A 10194-nucleotide genomic window follows, 5' to 3' on the forward strand; every position below is an offset into this window, starting at 1 on the left:
TGACTCTTTAGAATTTAGTGGTTCAGTGAATGATAGACCTCACTCAGCAAAATCATGTATCTCTAACCTCCACCTGTTTACTTTGTCACTAAAGCATATTAATACATGTTTTTATATGTAATTATCCATATAATGTTTCAAAAATATTAGAAATTTTTAAGAAGGTAAGCTCAGTTTGAAAACTCTAAGTCAGTCAACTTCTTTGACTCTTGGTAGAAGAAGCTGAGCATAAGCATCAAATTATGAGTAACTGAACTGAACTATGGACTGAACTATGAACTAGACTCTACTATGTCCTTAAATTCCATTGATTTCTTGGTGTATGCCAAGTATACACATATAAGCTTATGAATCCTCATAAAAATCCTTAGAAGTAGGTATCTTGCTGGTTTCAAACAAGCAACCTGAAACTCAAGAGAAATTGGATTTCCCAATGTCACATCTTGAGTAAATAGTAGAATCTGCACTCTTAACCACAGCCTCCTAAAGATGACTCAAATTACTCATCGTGTATTTCCTAAAAGAATCACTTGCATATTATATACTCTATTTTCTATGTTAAATTAAGCAAAAATAATTTTCTCTTGTTTAAATAGAAAAATGTAGTGAAAAATGGGAATTTTAAGTTATTAAAATATTTGAGCAATGTACACTAACACCAAGTACTAAATAGAAAGGATGACATTATACATATTTTCATAGGAATAAGATCTTTCTGGAAGATCATAAATATTTAAGCATAAACATACCATAGAGTCGCAACCAGGACAATTTTTGATTCAATATGGAACTTTCTCTGCACAATCTGAATTTACTCATTAGTTGCCAAATATCCACTTTGCTTTGGAATGAGCAGATCTTTAAGCTAGATCTTAACTCTCAATATATTTAACCTCCAAGACCCCGAGAAGACCCTGTGAAAGTAATGCATAAAAGGAAGTAGTCCACAATCATCAATTTTTATGTTCTTCCTTCATCTAGTTCAAATAGCTCAGTCTTTGCCAAGTCTCTCCTACTCGTTTTCTTTTATTTTTTTGCAATTGCTATAATGCTCCTATTTTATTTTATTCATCAATCACACATATGGCTTTAGAGAGTTTAGCTTTACCTAAAATATCTATTTCCCCCTCAGTCAGAAAGAGAAATCCTGAGTCGTAGCTGGAGACATAACTTTCCAGAATAAAGAAATTTCTTACATTTCTCAACTTCCTTTGCAGCCAGGTAAGAGTTGGTGAGTTCTAGACAACGGAATGGAAGTGGAAGTAAGGAGTCCAAGAGTACCCCTTCTTTGTGTTTTCTCATAGTGTCTGAAGCCGGGGGACACTTCTTTGAACATGAAGTGATCTTGGAAAAAGGCTTCCCAACAAGACAATCACCTAAAAAGCGGTGGTCCCTGCCATTGGGGACTATTCCAACCAAAATCAATTGCCTTCAGACTTCGGAACATAAGAGAAATATTTCTAGTTTGCTAATTTATGTTTTTAAAAATAATTTGCAGCCAACCAATTTACCTAAAACAGCATATAATTTACTATCACCTTTAATCTTTGTTGCTCCTAAAATACCACAACAAAGAGTAGCACAGGTTAGTTTTCGAGTTCTGGTAGCAGGCGTAAACAAACAGATTGGGTGATCAGAACACTGCTACATTTCGATTGCCTATGAATTTGCTGTCTGGCTTAACTTTCTTATGCACATGGTACAAAGTGAATTTTCTTTGTTCTGATTAATATCTGACAAGGTCCAGTTCAACAGATTTTGTGGGTGAAAGGCTCTTTGAAATAGTTAAGTACCTGTGTCTCCTTACCCTACAAACTTGTCTGAAATGGCACTTATGTCAACCAGTGGGAATTAATTTGCATGCAAGTCTAGTGTTCTGTATTCTCAGGTGAGGGAGGTGGGGTAGAGATGTTTACTTGGTCAATCTTAAAGCTGCGAGGAGATCTTGGTGACTGAGGTTCAAAGCAGCTGCTGAGCTTACCTCAAGGAAGACCTCTCTCAGTAGAGGCAAGTCACTAATGGCACAGAGAGAAATACTAAAGGGACAGTTTAGCCAGCTTTGCCACAGCCTTGAATGGAATTTGAATAAGGGAGCCTGTAATGCTTTATCCTGAAGCCATGACTGGTTATCTAGATAAACCACTGCGAGTCAGACTCTACTCAAATGTTTAGTCAAATTCCATCCAACTGTAGCTCTAGAAAACCAGTCCTGTTTTTAGTCCAGATCAGACTACAGTAAACAATTTATTGAACTTTGTAAAATTCCAAAATGAATTTTATATCTAATTTCTCATACGATATAGCATAAAAGAATAATTGAGTGCTACCTAATTTTATATAGAATTTTAAGTACTTAAAAGTTTGAGTTTTGAGGTATTTATACTTAAAAGCCTTTGAAAAAGTGGTTGAATAACTATTTCCTTCTTGGATGGAGAAACAAATTTTCCTTTAACTTAAAAAAAAAAAAAATCACATTTGGGAGGCAGCCACCAGGGACAGTTTCACTTGGAAAGAGACTTTTTGAGAAAGTTCCAAGTGACTGAGAAAAGAGAATTATAATGGAATTTGCTCCACAACTTTTATTCTGACAGAGGGGCTATTCATCCTATGGAATTCTTGTAAAATCACTGACCTGAACAATATGCTTCTGAGAATGTTTTCCTGCTTAGCTTATAAAGATATTATTATGTATCTATGATATAATCACTAGAAAATGCTCCCTCTGGGGCATTTGTTGTTTCTCTAATTATCATAGTTGATTGTGGAACTGATATCCCTGATGTGTGTAAAGGTATAATGGGAAATTAGATATAATCTTTTATGCAAACTGTATTTTCTGTCTTCATACTAGTGTTATATATAACAATTCTGTCAATTAAAGGACATCCTATAAACAGATTATTTTAATTTAAAGGGCCAAAAATGATTATAACAAGGTTACAGTGGTTCCTATAGTTATTTGCAATTTTGATGCCAAGACAAATCTATTTTCAACTATAAGCTCCAATATAAGTGAATTCTTTGGGCCTCAGTCTCCTTTCTGGGTGGCAGAGCTGAAATACCTCTCGTTTCACAGGACTGTTTTGGGGATAAAGACAGATGACATGTGGAAAGGGTCGAACACGGACTCATTGCTATCTATTATTACAGTTATCTTAGAATCTGTAATTCTAAAGTCCAAAGCCACTAATGATAGAAATACATATTATTTGGCATTGATTTTTCATTGTGAAACTGAGGAAAAGTAACTCGAGAAAGTTATCCGACTATGAAGAAATTGTACTCTTTAACTGTCAGGTTTTCTCACTTATTCAAAGTATATGGGAAGATGAGAGATTAGGTTAATGTAAAACAGCCATGAAACAAAAAAGATTCTTCACAGTTGGCTTTGGAATGTGTTTGGTTCTTACATTTGAAAATTGGTGTGTCTGGTGGTCTAGATATTCACTTCAGAGAAAATGATGAAGACATCCTGAGGAGGTGCGGTTTGGGCGGAGAGAAAGATGCCTGACCCCCCTTCTGTCCCCCACCCCATCCCGTTTTTCCATCCATTTAACACAATACTAGAAAATGTCTGCTTTCTCTTAACTGACAAAAAAAATCTTTGCTCTCTCAAAACATCCTTAAAGTAGGGAGGTGGCTAAATATTTGATCTTCAAAGGGCTTGTCTTCATGCGAACTAAGTAGAGGAAATTGAAATGTCTAAAAAGCTATAATTAAGCAGATTCCATACTAACTGCATTGAACTTAAAAGCAAGTTTATTATGGATAACCTAAACCTCTGATGAACCACCCAAGGACAATACTAATCAATCTCAGTGTGCTTTGAATACTATGAGGCATAGATCTGAATATGCCTTTAAAATAAAGCCTGCATCAATGCTTTTATCATTTACTTACTACTTTATTAAGTGGGCATCTAAAAACTGATACAGTAATAATATTAAACTGGAATTTTTTTTTTGAGAAAAAAATCACTTCCAAGAATTTCTTGAATTATTTTATTTTTGATGCAATATTGAATACATGATTTGAATCTAGGTAATAAGGCCCATTAAAGTGCCCATCAATAATGAAACTGCGAAGTATTTTTAAAGCCACACATGAATCTATGGCTAGTGAAAGTGAAGTAGGCTCTTCTTAACAATGGCATTTAGCAAAGCAAGGATGTTAAATCCAGTCTTCAGAAAATCCAGAGATAATAATATGATAGTGGGTTGGTTTGTTTGCTTCTAAGAATTAATTGCAGATCATATGTGTAATTGAAGAAAAAGCAAATGAGCAAAGGGGAAAAAAAGAGTGAGCGGCAAACAAAGGAACAGACTCTTAACTAACTAGAGAGAACAAACTGATGGATGCTAGCGCGGAGGTGGAGGGTGGATGGGGGAAATAGGGGATGAACTCTGAATAATGTATGCAAGTGTTAAATCACTGTCTTGTATGCCTAAGGCTAATATAAAACTCTATGTTAACTATACTGGAACTAAAATGAAAAACATTAAAAAAAAGGAATCAATTATAGAACAATTTAAAAGGAAAAAATGTTTCTAAAATATTTAAAACAGAGCTTTAGAGAAACTTGATAATGTGTAATTGTACAGTGATTTTTTTTTTTTTTTTTAACATTCTAACAAGAGTTTGGGCTACCATGTTAGATGAGTATTATGTGGATGACTATCCTGGGTCAGACATCAGATTATATAAAGTTAAACATGTTTCATTCTGCATTAGTTATCTGTTGCTATATAATACATTTTTCCAAAATTCAGAAGCTTTGCTGGGTGGTTCTGGCTCAAAGTCTCTCACAGGCTGCAGTCAAGGTGCCATGTAGGGCTACAATCATCTGAAGGCCTGACTGGGGCTGGAGGATCCACTCCCAAGAAGGCTGTTGGAGGGAGGCCTTAGTTCTTTGCCACTTGGCCTTCCTTGACACATAGCAACTGCCTATGGGTAGAGACTGCATTTCCTTTTATGATCGAGTCTTCAGACTAGGAAAGCACACACTGGTACACTTGCCATCCTCTAGTCATTAGAATCAGCCACTAAGTTCGGCCTGTATGAACTGGAGGAGGGTAAACTCTGATACTTGAAGAGAGAACTATCAAAGGATTTGTGACTCCATTAAAACATATAGTCATATCACCGTAGAACTTCTCAGAGCCTTAAATACTCTAAAGTGAATCCAATAGTGTCTGTACTATTTCTCCAGCTTAGTTGACCACTGAACTCATTTTTGTGGATTATTTCGCAGAACTGGTGTTCCACAGAGACACTTTAGAAAACATTGGAGCTTAACACTGCCATCATACACACAAATACTTCTATAAGAAATATATAGTTGTCAGCTTTTAGTGAGGGCAATTTATTATTATCCTTGTCCTAGGTAACAGATTTCTAGGCCTTGGATAGTCAACTTTAGTCAATGAGTACTTATTTCTGTCTTTTGTGCCAGGCACTGTGCTAACCAACACTTGGCTATTTAATGGTCCTTGTCCCTTATGAGCCAATAAATGAGATACAATATAGAATACAGGGAAATAATAGCCAAGACATAGAGCATAAATTGTGCTTGCACAATTCTAAGTGCTTGGTACACATTAATTCATTTCATCTCCACAATAACCCTGTGAGGTGGATCCCTCTTTTACAGATGAGGAAACTGAGACAGGGAGAGGGTGCATCACATACTCAAGGTTATATAGCTGCAAAATGTGAGAGTGGGGATTTACATTGAGGGGAGTCTGTCTCCCAAGTTTAGCTCTTAGCATTATTATGCTACCAGATACTTACAGGAAAGAAGACTGCAGACAGTCCTGACCCAGAGGACTAGAGGAAAATGTCACAGCAGTAGTGACATCAGTCAGGCCTCAAAGGGTCAGACAGATGGAAAAGGGAGAAAGGCAATACAGGGCCTCAGGGCCCAGTGTCCCCCAAGACACTGTCCTATTCCTGACTTGTGGGTTTAGAGAATGCTATTGTGAGTCGACAACACCACGCATGATACAGGGTTCTGGGGGAGGAAGCTGAAAAGCTAATGGCAATTACCTGGGAAGTAAAATTCAGAACTAGAGTATTATGTAGCTCACATGTGAAAATGTTTAATATTAACATTCACCTTTGCAAAGAGAGATTCCCAGAGCCAAGAATATCTGCTTCACATAGCCTGGAATACGGGGTGTGGTAGACACTGCGATGCGCCACCCAGAACCCCTTCCAGGGATGAAAGACTTCCTCTCCCAGCTGCTGGGAGTGTTGCCAGCAGAGAGCCCTCAGCGGTCAGCCCCTCTCTCGGGATTGCATCTGCTGAAGAGAGCTGCCTCACCAAGGGCCATGACCCTTTCCTTGAACGCCGGCATCCAGTGACTGGTCAGTGTTGGGATATAAAGCCCAATTCTGGACAGCAGGGAGAGCCACCCCAGCTTTGGAGGTCCGCACACTGTCATTGCAACCTGCATTCCAGGTTGACTTCTCATTCGGCCCAATCCTGCCATCATCTCTCCTCTTCTGCAGGAAGTGATCCCAAGAGACTCCATAATTAAACTCTTGAACTTCAACTTCATCTCAGGGTCTGCCTCCTGGAGAACCCAACCAGTGCCAGTCAGTACGACGAATAGCTGAGGAAGTGGATGCTGCCATGGAGTTGAACAGTTCTTGGCTGACCATCTGAATTCCTTCCCTGGGGTAGACAGTGCCCTCTGGTAAAAGAACACCGTACCACATAGTACCTGGTAACCTCTGGTACAAGGGCGTAGTGCAATTGTGTTCACCACGTTTGCCAGTGGTGAACTGGGATGGTAAAACAGTGCCCAGTGGAATGGAAATCACTGATGGGTGTGGTGTAATAGGACTTTAGGAAATGGGAAAGAGTAACGATGAGGATGATGGGATTGGTCGGCTATACCCACGCTCAACTGACGCTCTGGATAAAACAATTATGACAAAGAGCTAAGAGTGACTGACATTTAAAACCTCAGAGTGAAAGCCAGAGACAGGCTCCTTGGTAGCGTAAAGAGCCTTTCGTCTCCCAGAGGGAGGGCAGAGAAAGCTGAAGGACAAACCAGGAGTTAATCATAAAGTAGCAGAGCTCAAAAGGTTAAGCTCCCAAACAAGACAGATCTGTTATGCCAATTTCAGGGCTCTGGAAGGAGGGGTTTGTGGTGGCAGGGGGAGACTGACCCTGGCACATGGACAGGACATCTGGATTTATGTACAGGAGAATCATGAATTCCCAGATTCCCCTGAACCTGTTGAGCCTACATCTGGGGCCCTCTCTTCATGTTAAGGGCTAGCATTTTCTCTTACTTGCTATGATGTCAATAGCTTAGATTCAGTCACGGTATAACCCAAACAAAGACATACTGGGCCTGATAAGGGGAGAAGGGGTCTGCACCCTCAAAGAGCTGTTGAACAGGCAGGAGCTTATGAAGATGCACTGGTCTGGATTAGGTGAATGCCTGATGAAGGCTAGTGGAATGCAAGGCGGTGAAATGGTTGGTCTATCCAGAAATAGGATTTAACTACTCGGGCAAGGACCCTGGCAGATAGCACAAACACACAACTAAGATGCCTCTTAAGAATTGAGCACACTCAATGAGGTAACCGTGCCAGAGTTGTCATGATAGACAGTGAGAGGTTTTAAAAGCTGAGTGAAATGGGCATGTGGCAGCAGATAACCTACACAGGGCCAGGAAACCACCAGAGGTCGTTCTGCTGAAACATGGGAGGAGCACCATTTGCCAAGCAACAGGGATATGCTGGTAGGGGGGCACCAGTATCTTTAAGGTCAGTGGTAACTGTCCTCTGTAAGCCATGGCTGGTGGTAGGAGAGGTCATCCTTGGTAGCAATGGAAGTGATAAGATCCCCTGCCCAAGAGAGACATAATTATGGTAAAGAGAGGCAAAGTCATAAAGGCAGACAGAGGGGGTCTATGCTCAGAGTAATACGGACATTGTTAATAGACCAGTGTCCCTAAGGGCAAAATAGCTGGGCATTGAGGGAGGATATTACTTAATCCATTAAATCAAAAGAGATTAAGGATAGATAACCAGGAGGCTGACGTCACTCATCCCAATATTTCTGAACCTGAGCCAATTTTTGGACCTGCAACCTAAAGAAGAGGCTAGGTTCCCAGGAAGAAGGACCCTGAAATACCACAGCAAGTGAACACAGTAATGATTCGACCGTCCTTCCCTAAAGAAACTTATGGCCATTTACTAGGGGAAAGGGATAATGCCACCCAGACACTCAAAGCATTTCCTTGGCTCCCTAAACTCATGGGATCACATGGGAGCTAAATAATAAATGGAATTCCGGCCTGGGTCTGGCTCCTAGTGAGTCCACTGGGACTGTGGACAAACCCAGTGGTCATTTCCCTGGCTCCCAAATGTGTGACTGAAATAGATATACTTTGTAGCTCGTTGACCCCCTCCATTGGTTCTGAGCCTGAGGAGGTCAGAGTTATCCAAGAGGCCAGGAATAGCCAAGTAGAAATCTCTGAAACTGTCCCTTCCCCTCAGCCAAAATAGTAAGTCAAAGACAATACTGCATCCCAGAGAAATGACAGGGAGGGAAAGAATGTTCGGACGGTCTCTACATTTCCTATTGAGATCAATACGCTTCCTAGCTAGGTCACTTTAGGAACTGAACATCAAGTTTATGTCATCATGAAGGCCTCCAAACTAAAAAAATAATTTCTAGTGATGATTTCATTATAGCCATTACAATCCAATTCTATTATGATGAAACTATTTGAAAAATCCACAAAACCTTTTAAAAAGGGGTTTTGCCTATATGCTATCTCAGGTACTCTTAAAAACACATTCAACTGGGGTGCCTGGGTGGCTCAGTGGGTTAAGCCGCTGCCTTCGGCTCAGGTCATGATCTCAGGGTCCTGGGATCGAGTCCCCCATGCGGCTCTCTGCTCAGCAGGGAGCCTGCTTCCGTCTCTCTCTCTCTCTCTGCCTGCCTCTCCATCTACTTGTGATTTCTCTCTGTCAAATAAATAAATAAAACCTTTAAAAAAAAACACACATTCAACTAAAGAGTGCTTATACTGTTTGCTAAGGGGAAAGAAAAAATGCTTTTTAAAGAAACTGTTTTTGTCTGGGAGGGACGGCGGCGTCCATGGAACTGTGCTGCTGGTCAGGGTGGTGGGGAGCTACCGTCACTGGACCTGGACAGCCTAGCCATCCGACCCATGCCAGATTTACTGGTGGCCCACTCAACGTGCACAAGATCACCAACCCCTGACAGAGCCCTTCAGGATCTCTGCCTGTCCTTCGGACCAACCATGAAGAGATCATTCGGTACCACACAAGATCATCACCCACCTTTGAAAAGAGAAGTACAATGCTGACGACCATCTGTCAGCCCGACATGGGGCAGACAACTTGGCCTTCATGTCTCTGCTCGGGAAGAAGCTGCTCGTGGGGCTGCTACATATTTCTCGGGAAGACACCAAGAACCAGGAGGATGTGACCCGGAAGTGGTATGCTGAAGCTCCACCGTCTCCGCTCAACTTCTTCCTTCCTGGCCGCCGGCAGCGCCAGTTCGCTGAGGAGATGCTATTTTGGGAGCACTGGCTTGAGAACGAGGTCGGACTGGAGAAGCAGCTGTACCGAGAGCCTCGGGAATGCCAGACCCTGCTGTCTCGGCACATAGGCTCTCAGAAATTATGTTTTGGAGCTGTCCCAGCTCCCCGGGACACCTGTGTCTTTGGCTCCGCTGCTCCAGGCAAAGCTGCCCGGTGGGAAGCTGCAGGCCCACCTTTGAGGGTTGCACAACCTCTGGGCCTACTGCACACACAACCTCAGCCTCCACTTCCCTTGAGATGGAGCTGAAGTGCCACTTCCAGGCCAACCCTCGGTGGGCCCGGACACTGAGGAGCGACCACACGGGCACGGGAACAAGATCCTATCCGTGCTGGTGAGACTGACAGCCTTGTTAGCCTTGGGGTAGCCATGGGCTAGCTTTGCTCCGTCGTGTTGTCTCTATCCAACGGGTAACCCTGCCTGAGCCCCAGGCACATGGTCTTTGGGCACGGCTGAGGATGGCAAAACAAGGAGGAGTGATTTGTCCTCACACTCCCAGGACTGATTTTTCCAGCATCATGCATTCCAGAGGCTCCAGTGTTTCCCCATTGTTGGTATGACTGGAAATGGAATGCCACTCCCACAGTAAACACAATCTGTCCA

General features: G+C 41.6%; 1 pseudogene; it reads left to right on the forward strand.

Annotated features, from left to right (window-relative positions):
- Positions 1–7717: 7717 nt before the first annotated feature.
- On the forward strand, positions 7718–9958 carry LOC116593474 (annotated as a pseudogene).
- The last annotated feature ends 236 nt before the right edge of the window (positions 9959–10194 follow it).

The sequence above is a fragment of the Mustela erminea genome, chromosome 6 (genome assembly GCF_009829155.1).
Source record: "Mustela erminea isolate mMusErm1 chromosome 6, mMusErm1.Pri, whole genome shotgun sequence".
Classification (NCBI taxonomy): Eukaryota; Metazoa; Chordata; class Mammalia; order Carnivora; family Mustelidae; genus Mustela; species Mustela erminea.